The sequence below is a fragment of the Schistocerca nitens genome, chromosome 2, assembly GCF_023898315.1.
Source record: "Schistocerca nitens isolate TAMUIC-IGC-003100 chromosome 2, iqSchNite1.1, whole genome shotgun sequence".
Taxonomy (NCBI): domain Eukaryota; kingdom Metazoa; phylum Arthropoda; class Insecta; order Orthoptera; family Acrididae; genus Schistocerca; species Schistocerca nitens.
Genome location: NC_064615.1, coordinates 678,285,784 through 678,307,219, shown reverse-complemented (window position 1 = coordinate 678,307,219; position 21,436 = coordinate 678,285,784). Strand labels below are relative to the sequence as shown.

The 21,436-nt window shown below is 43.5% G+C and overlaps 1 protein-coding gene across 6 annotated transcripts in view; it reads left to right on the top strand.

Annotated features, from left to right (window-relative positions):
- LOC126236808 (UDP-sugar transporter UST74c-like) overlaps window positions 1-21,436 on the top strand; it is a 159,846-nt gene that overhangs the window by 62,630 nt on the left and 75,780 nt on the right. For 2 of the 6 annotated variants that reach the window (XM_049946405.1, XM_049946401.1), the window contains exon 1: window positions 11,026-11,169. The exons of 3 other annotated variants lie outside the window; for them this stretch is intronic. The gene's annotated coding sequence lies outside the window, so the exon portion shown is untranslated. Of the gene's footprint in view, window positions 1-11,025; window positions 11,170-21,436 lie in introns of those variants that run through there. One more of the 6 variants, XM_049946403.1, reaches the window with a different exon arrangement.

The following is a 21,436-nucleotide window of genomic DNA, read 5'->3' as shown; positions in this document are numbered from 1 at the left end:
GGGGAAAACGATATTTTATACTTTTGTCAATTGCTTTGCGTGTACAGCCAAGCTGCCAAAGCCATACCACATACACTCCTCACAAAAATTGCACCATTTGCACGTCTGTAAACGAGTCAGAGCTTAGATTGGAAGGGTGCAGGTAATGGAGAAAAACGCTTTATGGGGAAAAACGTTACTGCAAAATAAAAACAAAGCAATGATGGGAATAAAGGCAGTCTTATTAAAAATGCACATCTTCCCATAGCTGTTGGATAGCATTCAACACCGTTTTCAATATCATAGGCGATTCCATTCATTTGATTGCTGACTGCTGGAGAGAGATGGTAAAGATATTGGTGCACCGAGTTTATGCATTACCTTTTTTAAAGGCGAAATCACCGCCGAAATGTTGATTCTAGAGCTGTGTAGAAGGTTGGAGCCGGTCGCGGTGGCCGAGCGGTTCTATGCGCTTCAGTCCGGAACCGCGCGACTGCTACGGTCGCAGGTTCGAATCCTACCTCGGGCATGGGTGTGTGTGATGTCCTTAGGTTAGTTAGGTTTAAGTAGTTCTAAGTTCTAGGGGACTGATGACCTCAGATGCTAAGTCCCATAGTGCTCAGAGCCATTTGAACCATTTTTAGAAGGTTGGAAGATCCTGTACTCACGCTGCACAGTCCTCAGATTACTCATGATGTCGATGGGGTCCTCTGGAAGATAATTTTTTTTTACATCGAACGTTAATTTGTGTGTCGAGGAGTATTTTCTGGAGGGTAGTTTTGTAAAGAAGTGAAATCTGGAAAACAAATCGTTGGGAGTAGAAACTTTTGAAACGTGTTGCTACAGAAGAATGCCAAAGACTAGATGGGTAATTGGTTAAGCAGTGAAGAGGTTCTGAATCGACTTTGAGGGAAAATATTGGGTGGTTTGATAGGACACAAGGTGAGCATCAAGGAATCGTCAATTTGATAATGGAAGGAGGTGTAAGGGATAAAAATTTTAAAAAGAGACCTAGCTTTGACTTGATGTTCAATTGTATGGGGGCTGCAGTAGTTCTGCGGGGTTGAAGTGGCTTACACAGAATACATTAGCGTGGAGACCTACATCAAACCAGTCTTCGGATTGAAAACCACAACAAGAATATCGATACTGGCGTCTGACATCCGTACACGGCATTGTGTCGTTTTTCAGTGGACGCCTAGAGCGTCCAGTTTGATCGCCTGAAGATGGTTACGTTCTCTCCGGGTCGATAAAGCGCTCCCAGTTCCCAGTGCGCTACAGAAAGCGTGTGCGCAGTTCTGTAATATTTACATCCAGGCACCTACGAACCATAATCTGTAGGTAGCGGTCATGAGCTGATAGTGTTGACCGTGGGCGACAGTTAAGAGGCTTGGTTTGTGTCTCAGTACAGCACTTGGCTGTCCGGATGATGTCACTGTGATGCACCCCAAATCGGGGGACATGTTTCTCTGCAGACAACTCTTCTTGCCGTCAGATGAGAGTGCGGACACATTCTAGATCCGCCCTCACACAGCTCGGGGCAGCTAACTCAGACGTGGACATGGACGGGACATCTGTCATCACTAGAGACAGCTGTCGGCACACGGGACGAGCTAGGTAACGTGATTTGCGCACTCAGCACTCTCCGACGGCAATTATCGGCTGTATTTGTCTCACAAACTACAGGGTTTCTTTACGAAAACGGACGCGCGGAAAATAGCCTGCGTTAACTCTGTTAGCGATTGTCGAAGAAGAGCCAAGAAAATGGTGAAAAAGATTCTGGTTCAGAATGGCTCTAAGCACTATGGAACTTGACATCTGAGGTCATCAGTCCCCTAGACGTGGAACTACTTAAACCTAACTAACCTAAGGACATCACACACATCCATGCCCGAGGCAGGATTCGAACCAGAGGCCGTAGTAGCAGCGCGGTTCCGGACTGAAGCGCCTAGAACCGCTCGATCACAGGGCCGGCAAGAAGATTCTGGATTCATCGATGGCTTGAACAGCGAATTGCCTGGAGAGAAACACTGCATAATGTTTTACAACGATATGAAATACATGCTAGTAGGCTAGAAGTTACTCGTTAACTCAGTTGAATTTTTCTCCAGTTTTCGGTTTTAAATTGATTGTAGTTAAGGTGCAGAAGGAATAGCGTCTGACGTCAGTTGGAGTTTGAATAATGTTCATATTCTCGATGTTGCACTGACTACCAACACTGAAACAACATACTTCATCACAGAGTTTTCTAGACCGAGGTCCTTGTCGCAATTTCATTCTAATGGACGAGGAGATTTTTTTTTGAAGCCGCTCACCATCACTGAAAATGGTATTTACCGGCAAGTTACAAACATGAGATAGTCATTAAACCATTATTTTACAGGAAGTTTCATAATAGTATAAACTTCCAGTTTGTAACATCTTTTACATTCATAGACTGGCAGTCATGCTAAGATTTCTGGCCTCCGGAGAAACATTCCAGTCGCTGGAATCGCAACAAGAATTACATCAGATACAATGTTTATAATTAAATGAACAAGAAAGAATCGAGTGTCTTCTTGAAAACAAAAGGTGAGAAAAAACTGGAAGGAGGTGGGCGGTACTGTTACCTTTTTCTTCACAACTCTTGAGCCCACGACACTCTCAACCTCGCTACAGCTTCAAGATAGCAATCGGCATACGCAGTCTGGAGATAGTTTTTTAAAATGTCATTATTTGATATATAATGGGCAAATTATACCAAAAAGATGCGCTTTTGTCAGATGATCATTGTGCCGTAGCAGTGAAGTGGCATACTTCTGCAACACACGAGTCATGACTCTAAAAACGTCTACTACAGGAAGCCTTTACGTACCAATATGTAGCTTCCTGCCATTTTGTTAGAACAAATCGTAAGTAAAACGAAGCGTTTTCGAGAGATCCTCAATTTGCTGACACTTTGAAAAAGCTAATGTTCATGCCACATACTCTTATTAAATACGGAGTTTATCTCTGTGCAGTATGGCGGCTCCAGAGCTCTGCTTGTGAGGTAAAAACGATGTCGCCTCTCATTGGCCCTGTTCCTCTACACGAGGCAAAAATCTGAGAGCCAGATTCTTTATTTTGTGCTCTGCAGTGTAGTGGAACCTGGAATTCCATGCATTGATGTCAGCAACTCCTCGTCCACGTGCGTTTTCACGTTTCGTGAGAGGAAGGCTTAAGTGTGAAATGACCCTTCGTGCTCAAGCTGCGTTGTCTCCTTGACGATTGAGAACAGAACGCGCTCTGCTGAACTGCACTAACTATAAGAGTGCAGGCTTACTTTACCTAGCAAGTTTTGTGGTCGAAAGAGTATTGAGGAAAGAGTTTTCAATAAAAGATACAAACAATACAAGTTATGCGGGTGTTGCAATTTTGAGAAGTTTGCTTGTTACATTTGATTCTTGTTATAATTATTTCATAAGAACGCTGATTTTGTTCTCGTGGTGAAGTCCGAAGACAAGTCCGATGCAGCTCTCCACGCTACTCTATCCTGTGCAAGGCTCATCATCTCCGAATTACTCCTGTGACATATATCCATTAGAACCTGCGTACTTTATTCGCCTCGTGGTCTCTCTATAAAATTTTTACTCACTCGCCCACACAGTTCCCTCCAGTACTAAATTGATGAGTCCTTATGCCTCAGATTATGCCCTTATCAACCGATCCCTTTTTTTAGTCAAAGTATGCCACAAAATTCTTTTCTCCCCAATTCTGTTCAGTACCTCCTACGCAACGTACCCCTCTGATCTGATTTCTTCTGTATAACCACATTTCAAAAGCTTCTATTCTCTTCTTGTTTGAACTGCTTATCGTCCAGGTTTCACTTTCGTACAGGGCTACACTCCAGACAAATACCTTCAGAAATGATTGCCTAACATCTAAATTTATATTCGATGTTAACAAATTTGTCTTTTTCAGAACGCTTTTTGTGGCATTGCCAGTCTTTATATCCTCTCTACCTCAGCCATCATCAGTTATTTTATTTCCCAAATGACGAAACTTATCTACTAATTTTAGTGTCCCATTTCGTAATCTAATTCCCTCAGCGTCGCCTGATTTAATTTACATTCTCTTGTTTTTCTTTCGTTGATGTTCATATTATATTCTCCCGCCCATTCCGTTCATCTGCCCTCCCAAATATTTCTTCTCGAAATTTTTCTTTGGTCTCCTTTACTGCTTGCTTAATGTACAGATTGAATAACATCGGGGATGGGATACAACCCCGTTTCACTCCCTTCTCAACCACTGCTTCCCTGTCATACCCTTCTCTCTTATAAGAGCTGTCTGATTTCTATAGAAGTTTACATTAGGTTCCCTATATTTTACCCCTGCCACCTTCATGTTCTAAAAAATGTATTGCAGTTTACGTAGTTAAAAGCTTTCTCTACTCCTACAAGTGCTATAAACGCAAATTGGCCTTTTTTCAGTCTGTCTTCTGACATAAGTAATAGAGTCAGTACGGTTTCACATATTCTTACATTTCTCTGCAACGCAAAATGATCGTTCTTTAGGGCCCATTTTACAACTTTTGCCCTTATTCTGTAACTAATTCGTGTCGGCGGTATTTTGCAAGCATGGCTTCTTTACATTTAAGGATACTTGCCTGTCTCGTATTCTTGCACACCAGATGGAGTAATTTCGTCGTGGTGTGCTCTCCCATGGATCAGTAGTTCAGACGGAATGTCGTCGACTACAAGTGCCTTACTTCGACATAGCTCTTTCAGAGCTTCGTCAAATTCTTCTCGCAGTATTATATATCCTGATTCATCTTCATCTGTTTCCTCATCCCCTTCTGTAATATTGGCTTCAAGTCCATCACCCTTATATAGCCTCTCCACGTATTCCTTCCATCTTTCAGATTTCGCTTCTTTGCTTAATAATGGTTTTCCATCTGAGCTCTAGATATTCATACAGCTGTTTCTCTTTTATCCGAAGGCTTCTTTAATTTTCCTGTAGACAGCATTTATCTTTTCCCTAGTGAAATATGCTTCTAAGTCCTTACATTTGCCCTCTATCCATTCCTGCCTAGCCATATTGCTTTTCTTGTCAATCTCATTTTTTAGACTTTTGTATTCTCTTTCGCCTGCTTCATTTACTGGATTTTTATATTTTCTCCTTTCATCAGTTAAATTCAATATCTCCTATGCTACCCAAGCATTTCTGCTAGACCTCATCTTTTTACACATTTGACCCTCTGCTGCCTCGGCTATTTCATGTCACAAAGCTACTCATTCTTCTTTTATTGTATTTCTTTCCCCTGTTCATGTCAATGGTTCCCTATTGTACGAAACATTCTCGGACTTCTTGCCTCTTCAGTGTAGGGTAAATCCTTATTCTCATACCGACTTGTTCTTAAGTGAAATTACGTCTTAATCTTCTGGGTACACTATTGCTTACGTAAGGTAATGATTAGCAACATGTATATATCACCCAACAGACAGCCCACAGGGTGCATCGAAAGTATTTTTGTGGTAGTCGGACTCATTTATATGTGCGGAATCGTTCTTGTCCGTTGTTCATAAGTATTACGAGTTAAGTGTTCCTTCCGGAAGGGAGCATGTACATATATTTCATTATTTACAGGCTTTGTTCTTAAAAAGTAAAAAGTACGCCAGTAAAGTTTTCGAATTTTTGTTGATGGTTTAGGTGGCGCTGTTGAAAAAGAAAAGAAGGGACCATCCTTTACGTCTGGAGTAGGATAATGGTCCATCCGTTCTGATTAGATTGAGTATTTTTTCTGACATTTTTATCTCGGTTGCTTCTCTTAAACCGCTGTCCCAGAAATCACTTGTTCGTTTAATAATAAATCTTTCGTCGAATGCATTTCGGTGTCTGTTTTTCATATTATATTCTGCTACCTCTGTTCTCTCGGAAATATGTAAGCGGGAATTTGCGCAGTTCTGTAGTGCGCCCAGTCTGTCCAACTTGAAACTGTCCACACTCACACGGTATTTTGTATGTTCCTGGCGTTCTTAGGCTTACATCTTTCACCGGTCTCGTAAGTTGTCGAATTTTTTATTCTGGCGTGAAGTCTGAATCGATTCCAGGACCCCTTACAGGTTGGCTGTCTTTCCTGATATTGATCCACAGGGCGGTAAAAACGCAAGCTTCTCTGTGTTCACCTCAGTGGGCTTCTGTTTACGAATCTTTGGTGATATGGCTTCCTAAATTTGATGGTGGTTGTAGCCGTTTTCTGTTAACATTTTCTGTAAGTGGCTCATTTCTTTCGGCAGGTTTTCAGCGGCTGAAATTGCTTTCGCTCTATGCCTTGAGGTCCTCAAAACAGAACGTGATGGGCGATAGTTGCCATCTTATGGGTAAGTTGTCGGTAAATACTATGGCTGAGGCACCGTCCGACAGCATTTTACATCCATGAGACCATGCAACGAATATGTCGTCGACATAATGGTAAATGCAAGTAGGGTTTGCAGGAGGCATGTCCAGCACGATGGTCTCAAAGTATTCTGTTAACGGGACATCACATGTATGGCAATACGGGGCGTACATTAATAAAACCGACAAACTGCGAGAATGGCTTCCTGACTGGAAGTGGAGGAAAAAAAAGGCCCTCTGAGTGTGTGTCCGGAAATGCATCGTTGCCACGGTAGATGGCACTGGCGAATGGAAGTCCCTCTTACTGCGTGCCGTGTGTTCCTTGTGTTGCAGACTGTGTGATTGACGCAGCGTACTTAAGCAGCAGAATGATCCGGTATTGCCGGCCGGAGTGGCCGAGCGGTTCTAGGCGCTTAAGTCTGGAATCGTGCGGTCGCGGGTTCGAATCCTGCCTCGGGCATGGATGTGTGTGATGTCCTTAGGTTAGTTAGGTTTAAATAGTTCTAAGTTCTAGGGGACTGATGACCTCGGAAGTTAAGTCCCATAGTGCACAGAGCCATTTGAACCATTTTGGGCGTTTGTGTGTTTATGGGTCCTTTCAGACAGACGAACGTGCAGGGAAACGGCGTACTGTGCATACACCAGAATTAGTAGACTATGTTCTACAGGATATTGAGACGAACCGTACAACAAGCTCCAGGCAAGTGGCCCGCCAACATGGTACAAGCCAAAGAACAATTATGTGTATCCCCCATGACAGTCGCTACTATCCCTATCACCTGCAACGGGTACAAAGATTATCAGCAGCGGATTCCGCTCTACGGGAAGGATTTTGTCGATGGTTTTTGTACCAGACCATCACGACTATGGCATTACTGTTATCGGCCGTCTTTATAGACGAAGCAATCTTTACCAGAACGGGCATCATCAGTCTGCATAATCATCATCTGTGGGTTACAGACACGGCACGTGGTCCGAGGAACTTTCATTCTTCAGCACCATCTACCGTAGCAACGATGCATTTCCGGACACATGTTCATAGGACCTTTTTTCCCTCCATTTTCAGTCAAGAATCCGTCCCTGCAGTTTGTCGGTTTTATTAATGTTTACCCTGTATAAGGGCAACAACCACACCAGTCTCCACTTGACAGTGACCAAGGACCACTTGACTCGTGAAGAGGGATCAGAGCAAATAGGACTAGAGGAAATAGAGAATATCCAGAGATCAGCGACGCGTTTCGTTACTGGTTCATTTAGTAAGCGCGAAAGCCTCACGGAGATGCCCAACCAATTCCAGTGACACACGCCGCAAGAGAAGCGATCTGCATCACGGCGGGCTTTGGCGTTAAAGCTCCGAGAGCGTGCGTTCCTAGGAGAATCAATCAATATGCTGTCTCCGCCTGCGTATATATCACGGAGAGACCACGAAGGTAAAAACTAGAGATACGAGCTCACGCGGAGGCTTGCCAACAGTCGTTCTTCCCGCGAGCCATTCACGACAAGAACAGGAAAAGGGGAAAGTGACACTGCTACTCAAAATTCCCTCAGTCGCACTCAGTAAGGTGGCCTGCGGAGTGTAGATGAAGATGTAAGCCCGCATCTCGTGGTCGTGCGGTAGCGTTCTCGCTTCCCACGCCCGGGTTCCCGGGTTCGATTCCCGGCGGCGTCAGGGATTTTCTCTGCCTCGTGATGGCTGGGTGTTGTGTGCTGTCCTTAGGTTAGTTAGGTTTAAGTAGTTCTAGGGGACTGATGACCATAGATGTTAAGTCCCCATAGTGCTCAGAGCCATTTGAACCATTTTTGAAGATGTAAAGGTTTTGATAACAGATTGACGCCGCGCAGGATTAGCCGAGCGGTCTGAGACGCTGCAGTCATGGAGTGTGCGGCTGGTCCCGGCGGAGGTTCGAGTCCACCCTCGGGCATGGCTGTGTGTGTTTGTCCTTAGGATAATTTAGGTTAAGTAGTGTGTAAGCTTAGGGACTGATGACCTTAGCAGTTAAGTCCAATAAGATTTTACACACATTTGAAAAAAAAAAAAAACAGATTGATAACTAGCGTAACACGAGCTTTACATTCGCTCCATATTTGTATTAAGCGCCTTAAGGGAAGTACGAAAAACCTAAATCAAGGTAGCGAGGCGACTATGTGATTCCTGTCGAGTGCGCTACCTCGCTTGGTTACGGAGTCGTAGAAAAAGCAGATGGTAGGATGAGATTGATTGCAAGAATCCTAGTAAAATGCAGCTCATCCACGTAAGAAGTGGCGTGCGGGAAAAAAAAGAAAAAAAACACCGGTTTCAACTGGTTCTTGAGTATTGGTCTTCAGCCTGCGACTCGGTCAGGTAGGGTCAACGTGAAAGCTAGAGAATATCTGTTTCGCATGTCTTCGTTTCGTAAGGTTGGGGACGTTTCGAAGATGCTTATGACATCGCGTTGGCAGTCGCAGTAAGACGTTCGCTGTGTCTACGGACAGTTTACCCTTAAAATCCCGAGATCATACGTTCCAAGAATGACCAGACAAAGCTTTAGTTCTTCCTACATACATCGTACTTTTTTTGGATAGAGGGTATAGATCCTACGGAAGGCTACAATTTTTCTGTGAACTTCATTCGCAGATCGGTTTGGGAATCTTATATTTTCACTACCAATACTGTACGTGGAAAGGAAAGGTTGTTAGTCTAAAACAGAAAGGTAAAAAATTACTCGTATAAGGTTTTTTCCCATTTTCAACAACATTTCGTTTTTTTATAAAATAAGGATATGATTTTCATACTACGCCAAATCTTAAAAATGGTTGAACACCATGATACTTTTTAAATTGTGCACTCAGCACAGTAGAGAGTGGATACGCGTGGGAATATCTGAATATTTTAACTGTGATGAGTGTAAAGTTTTAATTGTATGATTATGTGCCGCTGGTACATCTTATTTGCGACTTGGCGTGATCAGGCAGTCATATCCTTTGTTAATGATTAATGAAAATCACCTCAGCTGTAGTATTACACATTTATTTTGTTACAACCTGTTTCGTTCGTTAAACATCTTCAGGTTGGGCAGTTTGCACGCCTTGTCTGCTCGCCAGGCGGTCGTCAGAATGTTTGTGATCATGACTTTAGCACAACTCGACAACCCGAAGATGTCCAACGAATATAACCGCTCGTAACACAGTAAATGTGGAGTAATACAGTGAGACGATTTTCGTTGTAACATTGGTATCATTTGTGGACCTTAACATGATCAATGATACCCTTATTTTACAAAATAAGGAAAATGGCGTTGAAAAACTTGAAAAATCTCATATGTGTTTCTTTTTACCTTTTTGTTATTGACTTAACAACCTCTTCTTTCTCCGTATAGCAACGATAGTGGAAACGTTGTTGTTGTTGTGGTCTTCAGTCCTGCGACTGGTCTGATGCAGCTCTCCATGCTACTCTATCCTGTGCAAGCTTCTTCATCTCCCAGTACTTACTGCAACCTACATCCTTCTGAATCTGCTTAGTGTATTCATCTTTTGGTCTCCCTCTACGATTTTTACCTTCCACGCTGCCCTCCAATGCTAAATTTGTGATCCCCTGACGCCTGAGAACATATCCTACCAACAGGTCCCTTCTTCTTGTCAAGTTGCTACAAACTCCTCTTCTCCCCAATTCTATTCAGTACCTCCCTATTAGTTTATGTGATCTACCCATCTAATCTTCAGCATTCTTCTGTAGCACCGCATTTCGAAAGCTTCTATTCTGTTCTTGTCTAAACTATTTATCGTCCATGTTTCACTTCCATACATGGCTACACTCCATACAAATACTTTCAGAAACGACTTCCTGACACTTAAATCTATACTCGATGTTAACAAATTTCTCTTCTTCAGAAAGGCTTTCCTTGCCATTGCCAGTCTACATTTTATATCCTCTCTACTTGGACCATCATCAGTTATTTTGCTCCCCAAATAGCAAAACTCCTTTACTACTTTAAGTGTCTCATTTCCTAATCTAATTCCCTCACCATCACCCGACTTAATTCGACTGCATTCCATTATCCTCGTTTTGCTTTTGTTGATGTTCATCTTATATCCTGCTTTCAAGACACTGTCCATTCCGTTCAACTGCTCTTCCAAGTCCTTTGCTGTCTCTGACAGAATTGCGATGTCATCTACGAACCTCATAGTTTTTATTTCTTCTCCATGGATTTTAATAGCTACTCCAAATTTTTCTTTTGTTTCCTTTACTGCTTGCTCAATAGACATAGGTTTCGTAAACTGGTCTACAAATGTGATTGGAAGGAAAATTGCAGCAGTTGGATGAATCTCCTTCCTCTGCAAAATGGATTATACAGGTGCAGACCCAATCCAATAATCCGCCATGTGGAAACACGTCAAGATCTCGCGAAATGACCGTGACGAGAAAATCAGAAAAATTAGAGCTCGTGGAGTATAGATGAAGACGTAGCGAATTTGGTGGCAGCGTCTTTTACTGTTGTACAGTTACGGTTGGGAGTGACTGCATCATCAGTAATTTCGGAAACGTTTGGTGAGGGTGCAAAACGTAGACTGCAGATGCCGCTACGTGGTAACAGGAAGAGCGGAAGCGCTGGGGCTCGATAAGCTGCTGGTTGGCGAGCGTGATGGTGCTGACGTAGCGTGTGCGGCTTCAGACTGTAGGCCGTGGCCGCGAGTGGAGCAGTGTGTGCCAGCGGGAGGTGGCGACGTGAGCTGGCCCGGCACGCGATGAGGCGGCGCGTCGTCCGTGAGCCGCGAGCGTGAGTACACTGCCACGACACGTGTGTGTGTCCGTCCGTGCTGTCCGCTGGGCTACCGGTGCTGGGCCGTTCGCTGTTGCAGGTACTGTAGTCAGAGTTTCTCCGCGACACTCTCTCCGCCGCAGACGACTGTAAATAACATAACTGACTCTTACTGATTATCCAAAAAAGTGAGAAAGTTCAAATGTTTAAAATACTCCCTTTAATACGAAAATAAATATATTACACACACACACACACACACACACACACACACACACACACACACACACACATTTGTAGCGCCTTTGAACGGCGCCCGATATCATGCATTCACTTTCCTGCAGTTCCAATGATTCTCTAACATTTTTTTCATGAGTAAAAATTTTGGAAATTTCCTTAAATTTTCGGGCATAGATGGTTGAAACATGTCAAGGACATAAAACAGCAGACGGCACGGTCTACATAATCCACCAAAAATCATCCTGGTACTCTGGAGATTCTTAGTTCAACGTTGTACATTAACTTCTCAATCGGCATTAAATTGGTTCTACATGATAAACATTGTAGGCGCGTCAAATGTTTCTCTAATCAATTATGTTTCTACTTTTACACAAATAATTTCGCAAGACATTTGAACAATTTTTCCCAATTTATTTTCAATTTTTTATTCTCATTTTTTGTTGAAAAAACATTTGTTTTCCTAGCGTTTTCCTTTCCCTAAAAGTCAAGAATTTAGAACGTAATTCAGAGAGAGCCGTCTTGAATTAAATATCACATAACTATGCAAAGACTATGCGCAAAATAGCGATTTCTTGAAGAGACGAGGTAACAGTAGCTGCTTAAGAAATATTTTCCCTTAAGTTACTGACTTTTGGCGCGAATACGTACAAAGAAGGGAGAGTGACAGACTCCCTTTAAAGGCTAGGAATTATAAGTGTCGAGGAAGAGGAGATAAAGGCAGTTTCGCCTAATACCTGAAGAGCGCAAAATTACTAATTTTTCTGAGTACTCTGTTTGCTTTCAAGCAATTACTTGTTTCTTCTTCTTCTTCTTCTTCTTCTTCGAAACAAAGCGTCGTACTGCTAAATTTAATACCTCCCCCATTTGTCCATTTGCCACTGTTAGCTAGGCTATGAAAATTTGGACGAAAATCCAGTATGTAATTTATAGGGAATCTTCTCTCCTGTTGGTCCAACGCCTCCAAAACGGGAAGAAGTGTTATGGACGGTAGTTAGCGTTAACTGTTGCTATTTCTGCTTACCATGTTTCAGAACTCTCTGAATGAAAACATTCTAAGACACTGCCATTGTATGGCCGAGCGGTTCTAGGCGTTATAGTCTGGAACCGAGCGACCGCTACGGCGCATGTTCGAATCCTGCCTCGGGCATGGATGTGTGTGATGTCCTTAGGTTAGTTAGGTTTAAGTAGTTCTAAGTTCTAGGGGACTGATGACCTCAGAAGTTAAGTCCCATAGTGCTCAGAGCCATTTTTGAACTGCCATTGCAGAATTAAAGTACTTTAATTTTAGGAGTCCCAACACCCAACAAATCCCGCAATGGTAAAAAAGTAGAGGTTAGGCGGAGCGTTGACGTGACCGTAAGTGTATATAGAGCAAACACTAATTAAATGTTTAAATGAAGACAGTTGCCATTGACAGATCATAGTGTTCGGTATTATGTTATGTCACATTTCATAGTAATCGACTGGGAATTTTCGGGTGAAGAGAAATATGTGGGATTAAGTCAAGGAAGTGCTATAGGTCCTTTGTTCTTAATCTGTATGAAAAATCTAGAAGACAGTCTGAGCAGACCTCTCCGATTTTTTGCAACTGATGCTTTACTATCTAGTAGCATCACCAGAAGATCAAAACACAAAACTTATTGGAAAATGATTGAAAAGAGACATGTGTGTGGTGCGAAAAGTGGGTAACCGCCACAGTTACTATTTACTTAAATTGGAACCATAACATATAAAACGGCTTGCGGAGGCGAACTGAAGACAAGGTGTTTTCGGCAGAACTCGTAGACGCAACAAATTTACTATAGACTGCCTTCACTACGCTTGCCTGCCCTCTTTTGGAGCATTGCTGCGCGGTATTGGTTACTTGGGGCCCTCATACGTTCAGTAATATTGTCAAACCGCCAGTATATTGGCGATCAGTGCGCGCGTATAATCAGTGGTGAAAATACTGACGAGTAGCGTTAATGGCCCTCAAAATATTCGTAGTATCGTCAATACGTACAGAATGTGTGAGGTTATATATTGACGGTTCGACAATATTCTCCATTCAGATATTGACAGAGCTTCATGTCCCAGCCTTGCGGCGTTAGTGTACATTTAGTTTTTATTTCGCCTTTTGTGTATATCATACCCCATTTTAAATGTTTAGTACTCTTTTAACACACATACAATTCTAATAGGTCTATGTAGGGTTAATCATTCTATATACTATTTTATGCTGGTTAACGGAGGATTCTCTAAAACACTGTTTGCTTTATTAATTTGAAACTATAGTATAGATTAGTGAATTACGTAGCAGTTAGGAAAAATGCTTCCACTTCGAAAAGTGTCATACATTCGTCTACGTGTACGTGATTACTCTGCTATTCACAATAAAGTACCTCTCAGAGGGTTGAATGAACCACCTTCAAGCTGTCTGTTTACCGTTCCACTTTCGAACGGCACGCAGGAAAAACGAGCACTTAAATTTTTCTGTGCGAGCCATGATTTCTCTTATTTTATCGTGATGATCATTTCTCCCTATGTAGGTGGGTGCCAACAATGTTTCCGCAATCGGGGGAGAAAACTGGTGATTGAAATTTCATGAGAAGTTCCCATCGCAACGAAAAACGCCTTTGTTTTAATGATTGCCACTCCAATTCTCGTATCATGTCTGTGACACTATCTCCCCTATTTCGCGATAATACAAAACGAGCTGCCCTTATTTGTACTCTTTCGATGTCATCCGTCAGTCCCACCTTATGCGGATCCCACACCGCACAGCAATACTCCAGAATAAGGCTGACAAGCGTGGTATAAGCAGTCTCTTTAGTAGACCTGTTGCACCTTCTAAGTGTTCTGCCAATGAATCACAGTCTTTGGTTTGCTCTAACCACAACATTATCTGTGTGATCGTTCCAATTTAGCTTATTTGTAATTGTAATCCCTAAGTATTTAGTTGAATTTACAGCCTTCAGATTTGTGTGACTTATCGCGTAATCGAAATTTAGCCGATTTCGTGTAGTAATCATGTGAATAACTTCACACTTTTCCTTACTCAGGGTCAATTGCCACTTTTCGCACCGTACAGATATGTCATCTAAATCATTTTTCAAGTCGTTTTGATCCTCTGTTAACTTTACAAGACGGCAAATGACAGCATCATCTGCAAACAATCTAAGACGGCTACGTCGTTAATATAGATCAGGAACAATAGAGGGCCTATACACTTCCCTGGGGAACGCCGGATATTACTTCTGTTTTACTTGATGACTTTCCGCCTATTACTACGAACTGTGACCTTTCTGACAGGAAATAACGAAGCCAGTCGCACGACTGAACGATACTCCGTAGGCACGCAGTTTGGTTAGAAGACGCCCTGTCGATAGCACTCATTACTTGAGTGTAAAGAGCTAGTTGTGTAGAATTTGGATTGTCAGATGACTAAAAATTGTTTTCGACAAGCGGGCTTTTCACTGAGGTAATGGGAATTTTCCAAAGTATCAGGTTCTTTGGAGCCTAAAGAATTCGCGGACCTCCAAGTCACACCAATACCCAAAAATGGAAGTATTCTAACATTATGAACTACCTCGAAGAAAACTATTTATTGACACAGTTAGCACGGTTTCAGAAAATAATGTTCGAATACAGTATATGTTCCAAACCCTACTGCAAATAGACGTTAATGATATAGGCCTGTAATTCAGCGGATTACTACTATGTCTGCCACTTTGTTTCGTTAATACCCCTATGTTCTGCATAAATCGGTTCCACATTAACGAATTAGCATATCCACAAAGTTTCGCTGCCGTACGATGATTTCAACCCTCACTGAACCTCCGCGAGAAGACACAGAAAGGAATGTGTGTAACCCCTCTAATAAATTGGAGAGAGATCGCCATTTACGTACATTGAGAATAAATATTTTCATAGCAGTTGGTTTCGATAGTAAAACTTCAAGTTTTGTGTAGTGCTTTGGTGAGTCGTTAAAAAAATAAAACAGAGGCAAAAATATGATTTACAACTGTAATTTAAAATCGGGGTGTTCCCGACGATTATGAACAATAATTGCAACTTGTCTTGGGAAAACTCACTTTTGTTTGTCATATATTAAACTGCCAATTTTAAACTTTTTCTAATGACAAGTAAGGGTAGTTTTTATATCCACCTGAACTGCATCCTACTAGTATAGTATTCTTTCCTTAGAGACTTTCCCCTCTGAATTACCACTAAACAATGAAGTTTGTCAGCTGCAGTAAAATAATCCAGTTTCGTCGACGTGGAGTCTTGCTCGTCATATTGTACAAATAGTGAAGGCAATGTAGACTGCAAGCAATCGGAATTCATACTCGGAAACATTTTCAGCAATGTGCTGTTTTCGTCATGTAACGTCACAACCAACCTGTATTTGCAGAAATGTCGATAGGCTTTTGTTCTGCAAGTTGATAAACTCTTTTTCAACGAGGTAGGGTCTGATGTGGGCGCGTTCTAATACCTATCTTGTTTGAACCAAATACAATTGGTTTTTAGTCTTCCTCGAACATTTTCTGTCTAGACCATACTGCTTCGAACATGACCATAACTTAACCATAATTTTTGTCACAAATGATTTACATATTTACGTTTCCGACCTCCGTGTGTCATAAACTGTTCAGCAGCTTATTCTTAAGCGAAATAGAGATTTCTTTACGTCCCGGTATCTCTGCCATGTCGCCTGAAAACAAATTTACAGTACATGTATCTGGAAAAACCACGAAAAGATTTTGACACGAAATTCACAGAGTGACACCCATTACTGAATTAAGAAACTGGTGGAGATGGCGTTACGTAAAGACAGGCGTTAACAAAGCAGCAGTAGTAACCGTTTACTTCAGCCTCGCGGAAGAAATTGAGCCAATAAATTCTGTGAAGAAGTTGAAACAGCAGAAGGAACGTGTATTATATATTTCAGCCTAAGTTTAAACAAATAGCATCATTACTTGTTAGGACTTCTTAGTAAATCATCACATGGTAATTAACAGTGAATCGCTCTATGTATTTGGGGAAAAGTGACTTACAAATCGTTTAAATGATCAGTAGTTGGCTATATTTTTCGGTGACAGTGTACTTCGTCTGATGGCATGGTGGTAAGTCGAAAACTGGTAATACAATTTGTGATGTGAAGTTGAAATGATGTTAAAGAAATAGATGGGTTACTGTTTCGCTAAGCCAGTATGCTGTGTGTGTGTGTGTGTGTGTGTGTGTGTGTGTGTGTGTGTGTGTGTGTGTGTGTGTGTGAGAGAGAGAGAGAGAGAGAGAGAGAGAGAGAGAGAGAGAGAGAGAATAATCTTTGAAATTACACAGAACAGATTTTTCCAGTAGTGTGTTTCTTGTGCTAAGCAATTTCACTGTAATAACTTTATGGGCGATAAATTCTTTGTAGCAAGCAGCTAGTGTGTAAAAGTACTATTTTAAAATAGTTCGGTAATACTTGTTTGTCAGTATTTGCAGTGTAACTGTTTCCAAATAGACTCGGAAGCTCCTTCTAAACCCGAGACGTTCATAGAACTGCCTCTATCAGGGACGTTACTTGCTTTCTGTAAGTCAATGAGGAGGAACTGAAATCTTACTCAGATCCAGAGTGCAGTTAAAAGAATGAAACTTATTTTGCTCACATGTGTTTATATAGTTCGTATGCTTAATCTATCAGAAAATTTCGCACCGGTATGTTCAAAACTATTATATGAGTACATGCTTGGCTACCACAGGCCCCCATCTGATGCATTACTTCTTTTCTGTGCTGCAAACTTCTACTTCCACAATCCCTTGCCCCTTTCCCTCTCCATCAGATGGTTTTCTTGGTTCTGCTTAATCCTGGTTTGATTGGGACTAGTTTTTCCGTTTCTGGCATTTACTAAAACTTGTCATTAAAGAAAACATGATCCACATTGTTGGGTTTGACCTGCCACCAATTTTCAATATTCTCCAGAATGAGGATCTTGAACGAAGGTCACCTAGTGCATTGTATGCGCTACATTTGTGACCTTCCAACCTTGCACCTTTCCTTTTAATAATGCAATATACCCAAAACCCAGTAAAGTGGCCATTTTGTTGTGAGTGGTGTTGTCAAGTACCTCCACGGTGGTAGAACCCTGACCATATAGGGATATCACTGATGGTGCCAGAGTTGTAGACTCTCCATGTATGCCAAGGAGTAGGTGCCCACTGTTACTGGGAATGGGGACTCCAAGCAACGGATTACTGGCCAGGTAGCCATTGCTCAGGCTGGGTGGTGCCCATGGGGATAACCAACATTCGGAGTGGGTTGCACCATGGCAGATGAACCACAAATTAAGCAGATGAAATTATCTCCTGCTGGTGGCCACATTGGCCCAGCAGTCTCTTTGAAAGGTCAGTCCTCCTCTAATACAGAGAGATATGACTCTGAAATGCTTTCTTCGTAGCTATGCCATGGGAGGAACATAGGGCTAAGTAGCAAGCACAGAAATACCCCCCCCCCCCTCGCCCCCAGTACTTAGATGGGGATTCCTTCTTGGCCACAAAGCTTTTTATATTTGTAAAAACTACAGAGAAAAAGTTTGGGAAGTTGCAGCCATCTTCAAAATGAAGAGGGTCAATTTTGATCAAAACAGTCAAGCTTGATGACATATGGGTGACTCACTTCCCTTGAAGGTCTTAATATGGTTCCGGACATAATTTTGCACAGAGACTTGCTCTTTACACTTTGATGACGACCTATGTGCCAACTTGAAGTGATGGGATATACTCTTAATGTGTCATGTATGTAAGGGGCCAAAGGACAATAGGGTTGCTACTGGTGCCTTCATCTTGGCCTTTGAGACCTTTTCATTGCCTGAAAAGATATAGGTGATGGTATAGTGATGCAATGTGAAACTGTATGCTCCCATGCGGTGCTTAGTGCTTGAAACTTGGGAACATGTCTGCCATTGCAATGCTAGCGCCATGTACACTCCTGGAAATTGAAATAAGAACACCGTGAATTCATTGTCCCAGGAAGGGGAAACTTTGACACATTCCTGGGGTCAGATACATCACATGATCACACTGACAGAACCACAGGCACATAGACACAGGCAACAGAGCATGCACAATGTCGGCACTAGTACAGTGTATATCCACCTTTCGCAGCAATGCAGGCTGCTATTCTCCCATGGAGACGATCGTAGAGATGCTGGATGTAGTCCTGTGGAACGGCTTGCCACGCCATTTCCACCTGGCGCCTCAGTTGGACCAGCGTTCGTGCTGGACGTGCAGACCGCGTGAGACGACGCTTCATCCAGTCCCAAACATGCTCAATGGGGGACAGATCCGGAGATCTTGCTGACCAGGGTAGTTGACTTACACCTTCTAGAGCACGTTGGGTGGCACGGGATACATGCGGACGTGCATTGTCCTGTTGGAACAGCAAGTTCCCTTGCCGGTCTAGGAATGGTAGAACGATGGGTTCGATGACGGTTTGGATGTACCGTGCACTATTCAGTGTCCCCTCGACGATCACCAGTGGTGTACGGCCAGTGTAGGAGATCGCTCCCCACACCATGATGCCGGGTGTTGGCCCTGTGTGCCTCAGTCGTATGCAGTCCTGATTGTGGCGCTCACCTGCACGGCGCCAAACACGCATACGACCATCATTGGCACCAAGGCAGAAGCGACTCTCATCGCTGAAGACGACACGTCTCCATTCGTCCCTCCATTCACGCCTGTCGCGACACCACTGGAGGCGGGCTGCACGATGTTGGGGCGTGAGCGGAAGAAGGCCTAACGGTGTGCGGGACCGTAGCCCAGCTTCATGGAGACGGTTGCCAATGGTCCTCGCCGATACCCCAGGAGCAACAGTGTCCCTAATTTGCTGGGAAGTGGCGGTGCGGTCCCCTACGGCACTGCGTATGATCCTACGGTCTTGGCGTGCATCCGTGCGTCGCTGCGGTCCGGTCCCAGGTCGACGGGCACGTGCACCTTCCGCCGACCACTGGCGACAACATCGATGTACTGTGGAGACCTCACGCCCCACGTGTTGAGCAATTCGGCGGTACGTCCACCCGGCCTCCCGCATGCCCACTATACGCCCTCGCTCAAAGTCCGTCAACTGCACATACGGTTCACGTCCACGCTGTCGCGGCATGTTACCAGTGTTAAAGACTGCGATGGAGCTCCTTATGCCACGGCAAACTGGCTGACACTGACGGCGGCGGTGCACAAATGCTGCGCAGCTAGCGCCATTCGACGGCCAACACCGCGGTTCCTGGTGTGTCCGCTGTGCCGTGCGTGTGATCATTGCTTGTACAGCCCTCTCGCAGTGTCCGGAGCAAGTATGGTGGGTCTGACACACCGGTGTCAATGTGTTCTTTTTTCCATTTCCAGGAGTGTATAAGGATTGTGGAAGACCTACATGTGAATGCTCCTTGTGTCCTTCCCCGTCTGTGTCATCTGTGGAAAGCACAATTCTGCTTGCTCACTAGATTGCACTATTTTCCAAGGGGACGAGATAAGACTCTCGACAGATTTACTTGTCAGGAGGCCAAGTAGTAGTATGAGCAGCACAACGATGTCACACGCCACATTTATGACGTTGTCGCTCCCTTTGCGACGGTACTCTCGTCTGTTACCTACTACTACAGTGGGTCCTCAGTGCTGCTCAACCAGGCCTGCTCCCCTTTTGCTACTAGCCCCGCACATACTTTGGAGACATTGGTCCCCACCTCCCAGCCGGAAACAAATAATCTTCTCTTGCCACGGAGGGTCTGTTGGGGCATTCTTTACGATATTCTTGCCAGTCTACAATCGAACACCAGCTACTGGCTGAAGCAGTCACAGGTTACTGGTAGCATTGCTTTGCTATCATCTTTATCTGCAGTTGCTTCAGAGAAGCCTTCAGAATCATCCAAATCCTGTAAGGAGAGGAAAGACAAGAAAAAGTACTCCAAGGACATTCCAGTGGCCTCCCTGTCACCAGATCGTAGCTGTTCCACTCCTCTGATGAGGGCGGAGATTTGGCGGCCCCTGAGGTCCCAGTTCACACCACACAGTGGAACCTGGAATCTACATATATTGATGCCTTAACCCCTCAACCAGCGGCAGCATGTGACCCTAGGGCATAACCTGCCTGCTTGGTCCCTTCATCATGCATCACAGTATATCGACAACATTCTCCAGTGGAATTTTAGCAGTTATTACCACCACCTCGTTCAGCTAAATATCTCTTAAGCACTTCTCCTGCCTTCTGCATTGCGCTTCAGAAGACTTTGTTTTCAGCAATAATGCAGACCCTGGCCTTCTTTGGATACTCGGAATGATATAAGAATTGTGATAACTATGAGAGGGTGTTAGGCAGTTTGCACATGTTTTCTGGACACTCTGTATAGAGAAATTGCGCCTGTTAATACACATTTAGAGGCTGTGGCTGTTCAGATAAGGGCATTTCACGATATTACTATCTGCAATATTTACGTCTCTCCTGATGATGTAGTGTCTCAGAACGTATTGTTTGCATTGGTTTCTCAGCCCCCACCTTCCCTAGTCCTGGGTGATTGATGCCCGTACTCCTTTTTGGGGTGCAAAAATGATCACTGGCCATGGTAAATATCTCAGACGTACTGGCACAACATGATCTTTGCCTCTCGAATACTGGAAGGAAGAACCTAGTTAATGACCCGTCGACATACGTGATTAGAGATGGAGCACAAGGTCGGATTGTACGAAGGATGGGAAAGGAAATCGGCCATGCCCTTTCAGAGGAACAATCCTGGCGTTTACGTGGAGAGATTTAGGGAAATCAGGGAAAACCTAAATCTGGTTGGTTGGAAACGGGTTTGAGCCGTCATCCTCATGAATGAGAGTTGAGTGTGCTAACCACGGCGGCGCCTAGCTTGGTCTCTGGAATACTGGTGCCCCCCACACTTTAGTGTGGTGTACGGAACTTTATTGGCCACTGACATTTCCATCAGCAGCCTTTTCTTCTCCCATCCATCCACTGCGGAGTCCATGATAACCTATGTGGTAGTGACCATGTCTCGATCTTCCTGTCTCCCTCTCAGCGTCACTCCCATGGACGCTTCCCATGTGTGATACACAGTAAAATATAGGATTATACTCGTGATATGATGAAGTCACACACATTGTTGAGGTGC